Source organism: Monodelphis domestica, chromosome 1 (genome assembly GCF_027887165.1).
Source record: "Monodelphis domestica isolate mMonDom1 chromosome 1, mMonDom1.pri, whole genome shotgun sequence".
In the NCBI taxonomy this organism is placed as follows: domain Eukaryota; kingdom Metazoa; phylum Chordata; class Mammalia; order Didelphimorphia; family Didelphidae; genus Monodelphis; species Monodelphis domestica.
This window is the reverse complement of record NC_077227.1, coordinates 219,562,737-219,579,161: the sequence shown is the minus strand read 5'-3', so window position 1 is coordinate 219,579,161 and position 16,425 is coordinate 219,562,737. Positions and strand designations below refer to the sequence as shown.

Below are 16,425 nucleotides of genomic sequence, written 5' to 3'. Positions count from 1 at the left end.
TTTGAAACAAATATTCTGAATCACTTAAAGAGTTTGACCAAAAATTGAAGGTGGGAAGATAACACTGCTTCTTAGTTCATTGCCAGTCACCTTGCCTTTTGTCTTTGCACTGGACTTGAATGATTCCTCAAGAGAGACTGAGTCTGGTGACTTTGTACAAATCTGCATCATTTAAATCTGTTTCTTTTACAAGTCACAGGGCTATGTTATTTGTCCTTTGAAAATTAAGGATAAACAACAACAAATAAATAATAATAACAAATGTATGCATATGTGTATAAATATAAACATCTTTGTTTATATGTATGTGTATACATTGCATCTCTATAAAGTAATAGGTTGTTCTGAGACAATCACAGGGTATAGTCTGTCTTTTATTTAATTTTGACAATATTCTTGCCAGAGTTCTCTTTAATAACCTGATAACAACAAGAAGATAATTATTTACTTGAGAGTCATAGTAGCCAAGGAATAACTGATGTGAGGTTTGCTGCCTTTGATGATGTCAGTCAGACATGCCATGAATGGAATATTATGGCAAAATTTGGTGTCCAGAGAAGTTCATCAGTATTGAGCATCAGCACCATTAAAGCATGTGTGCACAGGTTCTGGATATTGAATGAAGCTCACATGATTTCCCATTCACCAATGCAGTAAAGCAGGGTTGTATGCTTGCTCCTGTGCTTTTTAGTAGTATTCAGAAATGTTGTTGGACTCCTTTAATGAGAAAGACAATGGGATCAAAGTCAGCTACCATACTGATTGGAATTATTTAACTTGAAAAGGCAATACACCAAAAATAAAGTGGAGGGTTGATGTATGATTTTTTTGTTCACCAATGGTTGTGCGCTCAGTGTTTCCTCTGAGACTATGATTCAACAGAGTATGGATAAATTCTCTGCTACTTGTACTAATTTTGTCCTGACCCCTGCCAGTTAAAAAAGAGGTTCTCTACCAATGAGCATTGCAACATACATCCATGGAACCATTGATGACAACAAATGGAGAAATTTGGAATGCTTTGGATAAGTTCACTCATCTTGGCAGTATGATTTCTAAGGATGTACACTTAGATAGTAGATTAACAAACACATTACCAGAGCTAGCTTGGTATTTGAGATGCTCCAAAGGAAAGTATGAGAGAGAAAAGGTATTGGGCTATATATTAAGCTAAAGGTCTACTAACAACTGTACCGATTTCATTGTTGTATGTCTGTGAATCCTGGGCAATCTATCAAAATCAGGCTAGGAAATTGAATCACTTCTTTTTGAATGATCTTAGGAAGATTTTGAAGATCACCAGGCAAGTTAGGGAACCAGGCACTGGCATTCATTCTTGAGCTGAAATGCCATGCATTCAAATTCCACTGTAGAGAATATAATGGGATGACTACTTTGTTTGAATGCCAAATACATTTGCCTGAAACAAAAAACCCTATTTTAAAGAAAACTCATAAGGCAAGCACTCAAACAGGTCAGAAGAAGCATAGAAGAATACTTTCAAAGTTTTCTCTGAAAAAAACTCTGGTATCAATTTTTCTGGGAATAACTAGCATAGGACAAACTAGCTTAGTGGGCCCACATCAAAGAAAGCTCTGTATTCTCTGAGCAAAACAAAATTGCAGTAGCTTGAAATAAACACAAGATAGGTAAATTTAAACATCTCTGTTCCAAATGTTCATATAGGGTATTTGTGCCCAACCTGTCCTGTTATTGATCAGATCATCCATAGTCAGACATACCCTACATTCACCCAAACAGCATGATGTCATTTTGATCCTCCTCACATATGAAAGATAACAACCAAACCAAACCAAATACTTGTATGTATGTATAATATTATATAGAAACATTACACATAATATAATAGTTTGCAATGTGTATATATATGCTATATATATATATATATATATATACACACACACACATTATATATATATATATATTTCCATTCTTACTGGCTATCAATCTCCTATCTTATCACCATTACCATATATATATATATATATATATATATATATATATATATATATACAGTAGTTAATTCCAAGATGTAGTATGGAAGGCAGGGCACTTGTAATTGAGGATGAGACTAGGAAAGGCTTCATTCAAAATATGCTGTATGAGCTAAAGATTAAAGAGAAAAAAATGTGGGGGATTCTGAGGTAAAGATAAGAAGAAAATGAATTAATGACATGGATGTCAATCAGTTAAAAGGTACAGAGGTTGGAGATAGGTTAATAGGTATGAGGAAGAGAAAGAAGGTGAGTTTGGCTGGATCACAAAGTTTGGGGAAAAGTATTATTGGTAGTGGTAGTGATAGGATGAAAGATTCATAATTAGTAAGGATGTAAATATCAAGTAAATCTAAGTCTTATGGTATATTAAAAGCCAAACTGAAGGATTTGCATGTAAACACATATACATATGTACTTATATCCATACAAATATATGTGAATATATTTACATACATATGTGTATAGGTATACTTAATCTTTATACACACACACATACACTCTTTTGTTATATGTATAAAGTTATAAATAACAAGTACCAATATCAGTCCACTGGACTATGAAACAATCAAATGGTAAGTTCCTTACTTATGGAGTATTAATTTTGTAGTAGTGGAGTAGTCCCACACTTGATGCAGGATGACCAATATGTTGACTAGGTAATAATCTAGGAAAGAATGGATGAGGTATGAACAAAAGGTGTGAATAAAGGGTTTTTACCAACATAATGGCTTTGTGAATAGAGAGGAGGGCTCAAATTGAAAATATATGCAGGTAGAGGAAAGATTAGGTAATTGATTAGATTAGTTGTAAAGTTAGAGAGAATACAGGATAATATGAAGATTACAAACCTGAGACAATGAAAGGATGTTGATTCATTAAACAAGTAGGGAATCTTGGAAGAGGAGATGATATAGAGGGAACTTAATACCACCCCTACATGATGTCTTTCTTAAGGCTCTATTGCTTTAAAGAAATCAATCAACAGGCATCTATTTAATGCCTGTGTACTGGGAACTTTGCTAAGCACTAGGGATAAAATAAAAAAAGACAGAAGACAATTGCTGCTTACAGTGTACTTATATTTTCCACAAAGCTTTATTTTTTTTCATCTCTACACATATTATGTTCAATGATACTTCAAATCATCTGTGTCTTCTTTTCATCTCCCTTATAAATTGGTAACTTCATGAAGGCAGAGATGATGTCTTAAATGAAGTTGGTTATCATTCCCAACCCTTATTTATATTGAACTGAACCAGTATATATATATATATATATATATTCTTACTTTAATAAAATTCAATACTGAATGCTTTGCTTGAATCTAAAGTCCGGAAGATATGGATTCAAATGTCCCCTTTCACATTTAATACCTAAGTGTCCCTGGCCAAGTCACTGACTAAGGTTCATTAATATTGAGGCAGCCCTTGGAAGCAACAAATCATGAATTGTAAACAGCCAATGAAATTAAAAAAAAACAAAACTTCAAAAGAAGGTGTTTGTTAGGTTGGGACAGACCACTTTTTAGTGAAATAATTTAAATGATTAGTATATAACAGAGAAGTATTTATTTTTTCTTCTATAAGAAAGAGCTATTAAAATTTTAAGTATTTTATATGCATATCAGTATCATTACTATAATTACTTTCTGTAAATAATTTGAACTTAAAGAGAGAAAAAAAAAAGCTCTTTGAGAGCAGGAAATGTTTCCATTTCTGCCTTTGTCTCTATTACCAATTCCAGTGTTAGACACCTACCAGGCTCTCTTGTTCAACTAAAAATTTAGCTAGATCACCCACCACTACCACCACCACCAAGACAACAGATATTTATTCCAAGTGCAAATAAAATTAAAATGACAACAAAGATTTCCCCACCTATTTCATGCTTTTAAAGGATATGCTTTACCACAGTTTATCAATGCATTCTAATTAGGGTTTGTAAGAAGGCTAATAACCTAGAAATACATTTGCAATTTTAAAAAATACCCTATTCTAAGTCTCATTGCTCTCCAGTTTTCTTACAAACTCATAATCAGGGGAGATATTAACTTATGTATATACAGTAGTTTCATTTTCACGAACTGTCCTCATATTGACTTCAATGTACAATCAGTGCTTTTGGTGAGACATGACCAACCCAGAAAGCAGCTACTTTCTTGTTCAGCCAGTTGTGTGTGTGTGTGTGTGTGTGTGTGTGTGTGTGTGTGTGTGTGTGAGTGTGTGTGTGTGTGCGCGTGTGTGTTTTGTAATGGCTCTGAATGCCAGCCATATAATCAAATTCTATTCTCATAGAAAGCCCTCTTATCTAAATAGTTTCCTCTTTCCTTTTGAATGCATTCTTATCAAGCTTTCAGGGACTTTATTAACGCCTGCAGTTTATCCTACCATACACTCTTGGCCTTTAAAAGATAAATCTATGAAATTCAATAAAGCTTCCCTAGAGCTGCTCTATGCTGCACCTGTTATTTTTTGGCACATATGTAGAGTTTTGTATTTTCTGTAAAATATCACACAAAATTATATAAACACATCTGCTCATCTAAATTGGTTGAGAAACAACAATGAACGAAGTCTAGGATATGATGGCTAATTTCCTGACAGTGTTAATGATTTAAGCTCTTTGATTCCCACCCCCACCTCCTCCAGCACAATAGCCAGATTAGTCTTCCCCACTTGGAAAAACTTTGAAATGTTCTCAGAACAGCTTAGATTCGTTGTAATATGTTGTAAATACGCCACATTAGAATGTGAGATGTATTTGGATCCAAAGGTAAACTGAAATATTCTAATTTACATATCAAAATAATAGAATGAAAAATGAAAAAATTTAAAGGGCCAAGGCTTTCACTTTCTGCTTGCAATTTTTAAATAGTTGATGTGTATGTATACATATATGCATGTGTGTATATATATAATTGCATTAATTGTTTAAAACATTTAAAGGTATAAAAAAGCTTAAAATATATATATATATATATATATGTATGCATATATGTGTCAATAGGCCAAGGAGCTATATTTTATGAGCACTCTTTTGGAAAATAATGTAAAATTTGTAGTATTAAAATGCTGCCAGAGACTCAGAGTCTTGCTTATGGGGACATAACCAATAAGTATAAGGAGCTAAATTTGATCTTAATTGCTATGTGATGTATCATAGGATCAAAGATCTGGAATCAGAAGGAAACTTAGATGTTACTAATTCTTAAAATCTTCCTTTTATTGAGGAAAAATTCTGAGATTTTATGTAATTTGACTCTGTGTGTGTGTGTATGTGTATGTAAGAAAGAAAAAAGGGAAGGAGAGGGAGAGAGCAATACTACTTCTCAAATATATATATATATGTATATATATATATATACATATATATATATATTTCCTAGCAAGAGTACATATGAAAAAAAAATCGGAGATATCCTTTCAAATAAAGGTTTCATATCTAAAATATATAGAGGGATTTGCCAAATTAAAAAAAAAAGATTCAAACCCCAACTGATAATTGGGTAAAAGATACTGAGACAATTTTTAGAAGAAGAAATCAAAGCCATATATAGGTTTATTTAAAAAATGCTCTAAATTACTACCAATTAGAGAAATAAAAACCAAAATAATTTTGAGATATCACCTCACACTGCAGAATGACTAACATGACAAAAGATAAAAATGACAAGTGTTGGAGGGGATGTGGAACAATGGAGAAACTAATGCACTGCTGGTGAAACTATATCAACCATTTCAGAGAGTGATTTGCAATTATAGTCAGAGTTATAAAAATGTGTATACCCTTATACAATATTACTGGGTTTGTTTCCCCAGTAGAACTGGGAAACAGGAAATGAACATACACATTCCAAAATTGAGCAACTCTCTTTGTGGTGGCAAAGAACTGAAAACTGTTGGGATGCCCATGAATTACTGAAATTCAATTTCTAAATAAAATTGCATTACATGAAATAAATACTAATATGTTCTATAATAGAAACCCACCAAATCAATATAGGTAAATAAAGTAAAAAAAGCCAAATTTCTCCAAGTCAAGGTAGAAAGTTAGATTTTTTGGAATAGGGCCAAGTCTTCCAATAAAAGCATTCTCTTGCATGTATTACATTGTTGGACCCTGGTAAGATACAACACCTGGAGTCAGAGACCTGGTTTATATACTGGAGCAGTAACAAAATGAATATTTCCATACAAGGTTGAGGACATATCACAAGACATATCATATAAATCTTATTTAGAAACAGTTACCCAAGTACAAAGCTGATTGGTTAGTTCTTTTCGGAAAGCCCATATTAGTCTAAAGGCCAAACCACAAGGCAATGCCCTTAGTTGGGCAGATAGTGATGGCTATTACCTCAGGCTCATCTGATCTGGGGAGAAGGATGGCTATTTCCAAACAGGGAAGGGTGCTTGATGTTTGTGCCAGATTAGGACATGAGACTCAGATGGCCAGCATCTTAGGATAAAGGGAAGTACAAACTTAGGGAGCATTTAGAAATCCCTTTAGAAGCAGTTTTTATGCTTTAGTTAGAAATTCTTAATAAAAATCATGAATTCTACTGATTGTATTAAGATTATAATGGAATTTATGGTAATCACTTTAGAATCACAATATTGATTATCTTAAATCTCTCAATATCACTAAAATCCATTCAAGTATAAGGGAGTAGGAGGTCTATGTTAAGGACAAATACTATGTGTGTGTAATGGGAACTGCCCATGAGAGCTCAGGTTTTATGAAATAAAGATTTGTACCATGTTCTGACTTCTGCATTCTATGATGGCTTCCTGACTGTTTACTGTGTGAAGAATGGCTTTTGAATGGATACTGAGCAAGAAACTGTTATATATAAAGAAGTTACTAACTCAGTCTCTCTCTTTCCTGGTAGTGAATAAGACAAGAGATGTCACAATTCCATAGACAAGTGGCCTATTGTCACCATTCTAGAATATATCTGTTTAGGAATACATGGTATTTCTATTTGTTTCTTTATATTTGTTCTTTCCTGCTCTTAGGTGAGGGGGCACTGTAGATGGCATGTGACTTTGAGTTTCAATTGATCCAGGAAAGTCAGAATATCTACCTATGCCCCAGATCCACATGGTCAGGAGAACACTCTGTACAAGGTTATAAGGACTGGAATCAGATTGAACAATTTCCCAGTTCTTGTATATTTCTAGATTTATCATTGAAATACTGTATCTATAAATTCAGCTACTATCTATCCTCTGTCTATCTATCTATCTATCTATCTATCTATCTATCTATCTATCTATCTATCCAATATACCTATCATCTATTACCATTGAAACTCTGAATGTTCTATTTTTATCACTTTTTAATCACTTTTAATCATTATTTTATCAATTTATATTGATAAAGATCATGTTTCTAATTATACACATTTTATAAATGCATGCAATTTCATTATTAGAATGTAAGATCATTATGAATAGGGCTCATTTTATTCTGTATTGTTTTTTTCGCTTTTTAAAAATTTAGAATATTTTTTCTTTGGGTAAATGATGAATAATCTTCCCTCTTACTCCCCCCAATCCCTGCTTTTTCCTCCCAAAGCTGACAAGCAGCTGACAAGAACAATGATACATATATCATTGTTCAAAACCTATTTCCATGTTATTCATATTTGCAGTAGAGTGATCTTTTACCACCAAAACTCTAATCACATCCCTATCAAACTATGTGATCAATTATATGTTTTTCTTCTGTATTTCTGTTGCCACAGTTCTTTCTCTGCATGTGGATAATGTTCTTTCTTATAAGTTCCTTTGGATTGCCCTGGGTCATTGCATTGCTACTAGTAGAATTTGATTGTACCATAATGCATCAGCCTCTATGTACAACATTTTTCTGATTCTACTCCTTTTGCTCTGCATCAGTTCCTAGTGGTTGTAATAAAAATGATAATCTGATGTAAACTACTTGTTGCAGTGACTGATGTACTCTGGCTTGAGACTAGAGAGAGCTGCTAGTATGGGACACTTGCTACAGAGACAGAGAGAGATACTGAGAGATGCTGCTACAGGGATAGAGGGATTCTGCCACAGGGGAATGCTCTGGAACTTGCCTATAATCTCTATTGATGGCTAGTGGATCAATCTATTTCCTAACCTCTTCCTACCCTCTTCCTGCCTCCCTCCCTCCTTTAACCACTCACTTCTTGAAGCCTTTTGGCTTCCTCCCTTCCCCCTGAGTGGACTATAAAATACTCTTGTTTTCTTTCACAGGTAAGTGGTTTATTGGGAAACAACAGGATAGGAAACTGAGGTAAGAGGGATGAGGTTTTCCCTAATCTATAATGAGGGATAGGAGGTATTTGAGAAATCAGTCCAGTCACAACTGTGACAGAGGGACAGTCAGAGAGATGGAGTACCACTATTAAAATCTTCTTTCTTCTTCACAAAACCACCAAGGTCTCTCAGACTAATTTCAGAAGCCCCTCCTCAAGGGTCCTTCAGTCTGGGACAGAAACTAAGTAATAGTTCTCAGTTTCTTCCCTCTTCAGTCAGGCTTGCCTCCTTTGAACAGAAAAACCCAGAGAGTCAAAGTCTCCTGTTCAGTCAACCCCAGAGAGAGAGACAGAATCAGACCCTCCCCTGGCCAACTCAACTGCCTCCTCCAGGAACATTCCATTTGGAACCTTCTCCTTGATTTTGCAGATCAGGTCCCCAGCTTGTTTCTTGCATGCTTGGCTTGCAAGTCCTCTCTCCATGCCTCTACCACATGGTCTTTCCACTTCATATGGAATTCCTCCAATTCATCATTCCTTTCAGCACAATAATATTCCATCACCATCATATACTATAATTTATTCAGCCATTCCCCAATCAATGGACAACTTCTCATTTTCCAATTTTTTGCCACCACAAAGAGCTTGGCTACAAATATTTTTGTACAAGTCTCTTTTCCTCATTAACTCTTTGGGGTACAAACCCAATAGTTGCATGGCTGAATCAAAAGGTAGGCATTCTTTTAAAGCCATTTGGGCATAATTCCAAATTGCCCTCCAGAATGTTTGGACCAGTTCACAACTCCACCAGCAGTGTATTAATGTCCCAATTTTGCCACATCTCCTCCTAAATTTATTACTTTCCTTTGCTGTCATATTAGCCAATCTTCTAGGTGTGAGGTAGTATTAGAGTTGTTTTGATTTGAATTTCTCTAATTATAAGAGATTTAGAACACTTTTTCATGTACTTACTAGTAGTTTTGATTTCATCATGCGAAAATTGCCTATTCATGTCCCTTGACCATTTGTTGATCAGGGAATGACTTGATTTTTTTAAAATTTGATTTAGTTCCTTATATTTGGGAAATTAAAACGTCAGAGTTTTGTTATAAAAATGTTCTCCCAGTTAGTTGCTTTCCTTCTAATTTTGATTGCATTGGTTTTGTTTGTACAAAACTTTTTTTTTTTTAATTTGAGATAATGAAAGTAATTTGTTTTACATTTTGTGATATTCTCTATTTCTTGCTTGGTCTTAAAATCTTTCCTTTCTCATAGATCTGACAATTACACTATTCTATGTTCACCTAATTTATTCATGACTTCATTCCCTATATTTAAATCATTTACTCATTTTGAATTTATCTTGCTATAAAGTGTGAGATGTTGATCTAAACCTAATTTTTCCCATACTGTTTTTCAATTTTCCCAGTAATTTTTATCAAATAATATGTTCTTGTCCCCAAAACTGGAGTCTTTGGGTTTATAGAACACTAACCTTCTGAGGTCACTTACTCTAAGTCTATTTTATTCATCCACCCTTCTGTGTCTTAGTCAGTACCATATTGTATTGATGACCATTGCTTTATAATACAGTTTAAGATCTGGTACTGCTAGGCCCCCATCATTCACATTTTTTTCATTACTTCCCTAGATATTCTTGATCTTTTGTTCTTCCAGATGACCTTTGTTATAATTTTTTCCAATTCTATAAAAAAACTTTTTAAGTAGTTTGATGGGTATGGCAATGAATGAGTAGATTAATTTTGGTAAAATTTTGGTAAAAAAAATAGTCATTTTTATTATATTGGTTCATCCTACCCAGGAGTAATTAATGTTTTTCCAATTGTTTAGATCTAGTTTTAATTGTGTAGAAAGTGTTCTGTAGTTGTGTTCATATAATTCCTGTGTTTGTCTTGGCAAATAAATTCCTAAGTATTTTATATTGTCAAAGGCGATTTTAAATGGAATTTCTCTTTCTTTTCTTTTTTTGAAGGTTGTTTCACTTTGTCTCCTTGTTAGTTCTTTCACTCCTGTATTTGTTTCATGGCAACATTTTACTATTAGTCGAGATGATTTTCATGGTGAAATAGAATTGCTATTCTAATTACTCCTCCATCTTGGCTCTACCCTCAGAAGTTCCTTCTTCATAATTATATTTCTAATAGAAATACCACTACCTGAAATGTAGTAATCACTTAATATATACTTTTATATAATATTAATATATACTTAATATACTTAATAAGTATATATATATACTTAATATACTTAATAAGTATATATATACTTAATATATACTTTTATATAATATTAATTGATTATTGCTCCATGATTAGTTAGAATTAGATACTGCTAACCAGAGATAAGACAAGGAATGTACTAGAGTGTTGTGTATGTGTATATATATATATATATATATATATATAGAGAGAGAGAGAGAGAGAGAGAGAGAGAATGAAGATTGGATTTAGCTCTCCCCTGATTGTAACAATGAAGGTACTTGGCTCTTCCATAATTATGAAGATTAAATTGTAATCCCATGTCTATTTTTAGATTTTAATCCCCAAAGTATAAACACAGTACTTAAAGTTTAGTATGGAGATCTACCCATTTTGGATTTTAACCACAAAAAAAGTGTGAACACCCATTTCATACATTGAGTGGGAGGTCTGTGACCCATATGTGAAAGAGTGGGCAGTCCTGGAATGGAGTGGAGTGTCAGCTGTGATTGGTAGACATAAAATTTAGGGGAAGTGACACAAGACACTTCTTTAAAAGTGGAAACAGACCCACACATAGGGAAGACACTCAGACTTGGAGTGAAGAGGGACACTTGGAGTTTGAAAGAGACACACTTAGAGTGAAGTCGCTTGGAGTTGAGGCCGTTAAAAGAATCTGCTGATTGAACTAACATCATGGTGAGTGTAAAGGCTGACTTCCTTCCTTGCCCTTTCTGGAGGCATGAGCCTCCAAGAAAGGCCCATTGTCTTGAGACTCCTTTCCCCTAGCTGGGGCCTTAGAATTTCTACCTGCCTCAGAGGAAACCAGAGCTCTCTCTCTCTCCTCTCCCTTTTTCTCTCCTCCTTAATATCTTCCCTCTATCATAAAAATAAACTACCATAAATTCCATTTTACTTTAGTAATTCATTTTTGGGGTTTATAAATTAAATCCCTGGTGACCAATTAAATATTCAGTCCAACCCTAAATTTAAATATATATATATATATATTAGAGTAGCTTTGGAATCAGGAAGACCTGAGATTCAGATCTGCTTCTGATGTACACAAGTTCAATAGCTATACAACTTTTTCCTATTCCCTGGAATTTTCTCAGAGAATGAACTGCTACAAATGAACTATCATCCACAATGACAGGATAGTTTATAAATTATGTCCTAGTTAAAAGAGCCAATTGAAAAATTTTAAGTATTTGTCACAAAAACTAGACTATAATACAGTAGTGTAATTAGTTTTCCTCTCATGAAGTATCCTTACCCCAACTGACACAAGTTCAATATCAGAGATTAGTTTTGAAAGAAATGAGTGGTGTATTTAAAAAAAAAATCTTCCTTAAAACTTACCTCTTCAAATTTAAAAGTTATCTAATAAAATTTTTTACTTTAGAAGAAGCAATGCCCACTAAGTTTCTCAGTTCATTACTATGCGTTTAATGATTCTAGAGGAATTATATTTAATATTCCCTTTGAATCTGATTTTTCAAAATCAATTAATTCTTAATTCTAATTTTACTTCTTCTGGGCCATTGATTCTTTTCCTCATTAGGCTCTTTTAATCACTTGACTTCCTCGCACAGGAACTATCCAAGTTTCTAAAAGAAAAGTTGCCCGAGAAGAAAAAATAAATCAAACGAATATGATCTAAAGAAGATGAATTTATTTTTTTTGTTTGAAGTGTAAAAAAGTTTAAATATTCACCACATGAAAACAAAAGTTTAGGCACCTCTAATTCCTTTGTACACATCTCACAACTTAGTTCACTTAGTTCATATCCTTAAATTCACCTCCTGGCACCTTGTAAGATTTAAAAAATAATAGTAATTCAATTCCACTTTTGTACAAAATTTCAAATTTCAATACAAAATACTATGTGTGTACAGGTGTGGAGGCAGAAGCAATAGTGGTAAATCATTTACCATACCTTAAAGTGAAGTAGAAACTTTCTTTTTTCTTTTTTTGGTCACGGACAATCAGGAATACATTTCCTTTCTGAATGCTTACAGTGCTTTTGATCATACCTGAAATTTGCCATACAGGGATTTCTCTCATAAAGTTAACATTTCATATCTCTTCCACAAATTATGGTGGATAGTATACAATTTCTCCCTTATCTTTGTTGAGACTTCCAACTGGATCAGGATTTAATATCTTTGACCTTCCAAATAGAATTATTTCAATACTTTGTATACAGAGACAACTAGAGACAGGATTCTTTCAAGGTTAATTCTCTAATATCAGAGAAATATTACAATACATAGGAGTAGGGGAGAAGAGGTTATAAATTATGTCCAGAAATCAGTGGAGAAGTATTATTTAATGGAATGCAATTCATTGTGGAAGTAGTGAATAAACCTATTCTTCAAAAACAAAGAATCTTCTTCAATATTTAAAACATTTATTAAGCACTTTGTCCACTAAATCCTTTTCACTTTACAATTTATTTTTTTAGTACGTGTTATTTTTCTCAATTATATTTGAAAACAAAATTTAACATTCTCATTTAAAAATTTTGAGTTTCAAATTCTCTCCCTCTCTCCACATCCACTTCCTCTTGGCAAACAATTTGATATAGAGTATTCTTTTTCAGTCATGGAAAACTCATTTCCATATTAGATAAGCTACAAATGAAAGCAAAACGGTAGGCATTGATCTTCATTCAGACTCCATTAGATCTTTCTCTGGAGATGGATAGCATTTTTCATCAACAGACCTTGAAATTATCTTGAATCTTTGTATTGCTGAAAGTTGCTTAATCATCTCAGTTGATCATTCAAAATGCTACTATTACTGTCTATAGTGTTTTCCTAGTTCTGCTCTCTTTGCTTTGAATGGGTTCATATAAATTATCCTAGATTTTTTTTTCTGAAACCATGCTGCTCATAATTTCTTATAACTATATTATTCCATTACAGTCATATGCCAAAATTTATCTAGTCATTCCCCAATTGACAAAGCATTTCCTCGATTTCTAAATCTTTGCAATAGAAAAAGAGATGCTATAAATATTTGTGTACATATAAATCCTTTTACTTTTATATTTTTTTAGATATAGACTTAGTTATAGTATTTTGGGATCAAAGGATATGCACCCTTACCCTACAATTTCTTTGTTATGCCTTCTCTACCTTTGCATGTATAGTAGCATTCTTTCCTTTTTGTTCAGACAATCAAGATGTTTATCTTTCTTCATATTTCTCTGCTACCTGGAAAGAATTAAATAAATTATTCCACACTAATATGTAAGTGAATTATGGGAACTGAAGTGTGATACCTTTTGAACATATTCCATGCATAGTCTTAGGTCTGGATTTGAGAAAATCTGATCTCAATAATTCTAGAAAAATGACCCCATAGCCTAATATTTTTATCTTTAATCCTACAAAAAGCTATATAAAGTATCTTTTGATAGTGCTTAATTTTGAGTATGAGTTGGACTATTAATCTGCTGAGATGTTTCCACTTCTCAAATTCTGATATTCTATGCACACTCATTTTCAATGCCAGAAATCAGAGGTAAACCAAAGGAATCATATAACTGTAATTTGAGGGAGTAGAAAGATATATTTCAGGACAGAGGAAGCATCTTGGTGACTCTTAGAATCATACCCAGAGGCAGTAGTCTGCCTACTCTGACAACTAATTCTAGACCTTCTTGTCTGAGATTATTACTTATAAAGAAGAAAAAAATACATATTTTCTCTTTGTAGAGACAAAGTTCTTAGTGATTACTTCTGAGCAAAATAAGATATATTGTCTATACTGTAGCAAGAGGATTAAGACATAGATCTTGAAATTAATATTACAGCAAGCAAGTTTAGACTCAATGTGAGCAAAGTCCTCCTATAAACCAAAGCTTTGCTAAAGTAGAACATTTTGCTTTAAGACTTAATGACTTCCTCTTCAATAGTATGATTAACAGAATGTTAGCAACATGAACTTTATTGGGGACAGTATAGGACAGATTCTTGTACACCCACACATTGGAATAGATGGCCTCTAAAATATGTTACAACTCTGAGTTTCCATTTTCTTGATGTATAGGTTAGGGTTCTGAATTACATGAAAAATGAATTGTCAATTTAATAAGTTCCACATTAGAAGTTTTCAAAAAAGTGGACATATACATTTGAGTGTGTATGCATATATAAGTTTGCATATGTATTAATATGCATATAAGTTTATCTATATACTATTTCATATATGGACATTATATAAGTATATATATATAGATGTATATATACATACATTCCATATATTTGGATATAGAATAAATCACAAGTGAACATATGTGTGTATATATGGGTATGTGCATTTGTATATGTTTGTATATGCATATATATACATCATATATAAATATATATTCACATATATACGCAAATAAATTGTATATATGTATCTGTATGTGTCTACTCCCAGAAGGCCAACTCATCTGTATTGTATAGTTTTAGAGAGTTACCAAGAGCAAGGAGACATCAAACAACTTATAAAGAGTCACATATATTTCAGACAAAGGACTTGAATCCAGGTCTTCTTGACATCAAGTTCTTTATCCTCTATACCCATGTTTGCACATGTGCAAGAGTTGCTAGAGAGGACTGCTCCCTTCTCATTTTCCATGAATGCCTGAGGACATTTCTCACATCACCTGCCCCTCTGCTCAGCAGCCCAATGGGAGCACTTCATCCCTCCCTTGTCAGGGGTGAGATGAGGGGTTCACATGTGGCATGAGAGTTTCAGTTTGGGCATTCAGTCTCTAAAAGGTTTGCTATCACTACTCTAAACTAACTAAGCTAACTCTCATCTTCGATATAAAAGTTACAAAATAAATATTTTTGTATTCAATAAAATTAAATCTAACCTCTGCTTACACAATTATAGGAAAATAAACCCCTACTCCATATTGCTATATTAAAAACTGTTATAAGGAAAGTTTTAGGGAAAGGTTTCAGAGATGGGTAACAGAAGATAACACTAATAAAATAAATAACAGGTATATTTAAGTAAAAAGGTAAAGGGAATTGGAAGGGGATTTAGGGAAGTACTATTTCTATGAACCCACCTAGGTATTAAACCTAAATAAAACAACTAATCTAAACTACAAGGGGTTAGTAATGTCCACAGGGCCAGATTCTCACAAACTCCAGATGGTTGGTCAGACAGCAGAGTCAAGATGTAGTGTCCTCACAAGGTCCAAAAAGGGAGAAGTTTCTCATCATTCACATTGTCCACCAATGTGAAGGGGAACACTCACTCAACCTTACTTGATAATCCAAAGTCCTTGGCAGCTCCTCAAATGGTTTCTTCAGGGAGACCACTAAGGTACACCTTCTATTCTGATTAGCTTGAAAGAAAAGAGATTTTCCAACTGCCTTAGAATCCTGACCCAGCCAAGGTCTGTGGAATCTTGATCTTGCACCATCCCAGGATGCCAGCCTGCATTGCTATGCCCTGCTAGAAATTCTTTCCTACATTCCCCATTTTGCACAAAATTGAAATTGTTAAAAACAGTATTTTGGAATTTGTGCATTTAACATACTTACATATATCCTAAACTAAAATTTCTACCCAAAATAATAAACATCCTACACTCAATTATCTTATCAAAATACTATCCTATTCTAGGTATTTAATCAAGGAAAGGAAAAAGGGGAAAGTATACAATGAATAATTAAAAAGTTCAAAATACAGATCAATCATATTCAAAAGCACAAGCAAATAACATCAAAATCAAAAAGCAAATACAAATACATGCAAACATCAAATTCAAAATATTACTCTTACTAGCTAATACAGAGCATTCTACTACTATTCTACTACATTAATATCAAACTTAGAGAAAATTTTTGAAAATTACACTAAAGAAAACATTGTATAAGTTTTACACTGAAAATCAAACCAAACATTAAACTCACTTATG

General features: G+C 33.3%; 1 long non-coding RNA gene across 1 annotated transcript; it reads right to left on the bottom strand.

The window, feature by feature from the left end:
- Positions 1-356: 356 nt before the first annotated feature.
- On the bottom strand, positions 357-15,874 carry LOC103092212 (uncharacterized). The gene is made up of 3 exons (XR_457193.2): positions 15,770-15,874; positions 13,604-13,711; positions 357-717 (listed from the first exon to the last, which is right to left on the bottom strand). It is a non-coding gene; the product is annotated as an uncharacterized LOC103092212 (long non-coding RNA).
- Positions 15,875-16,425: the final 551 nt, after the last annotated feature.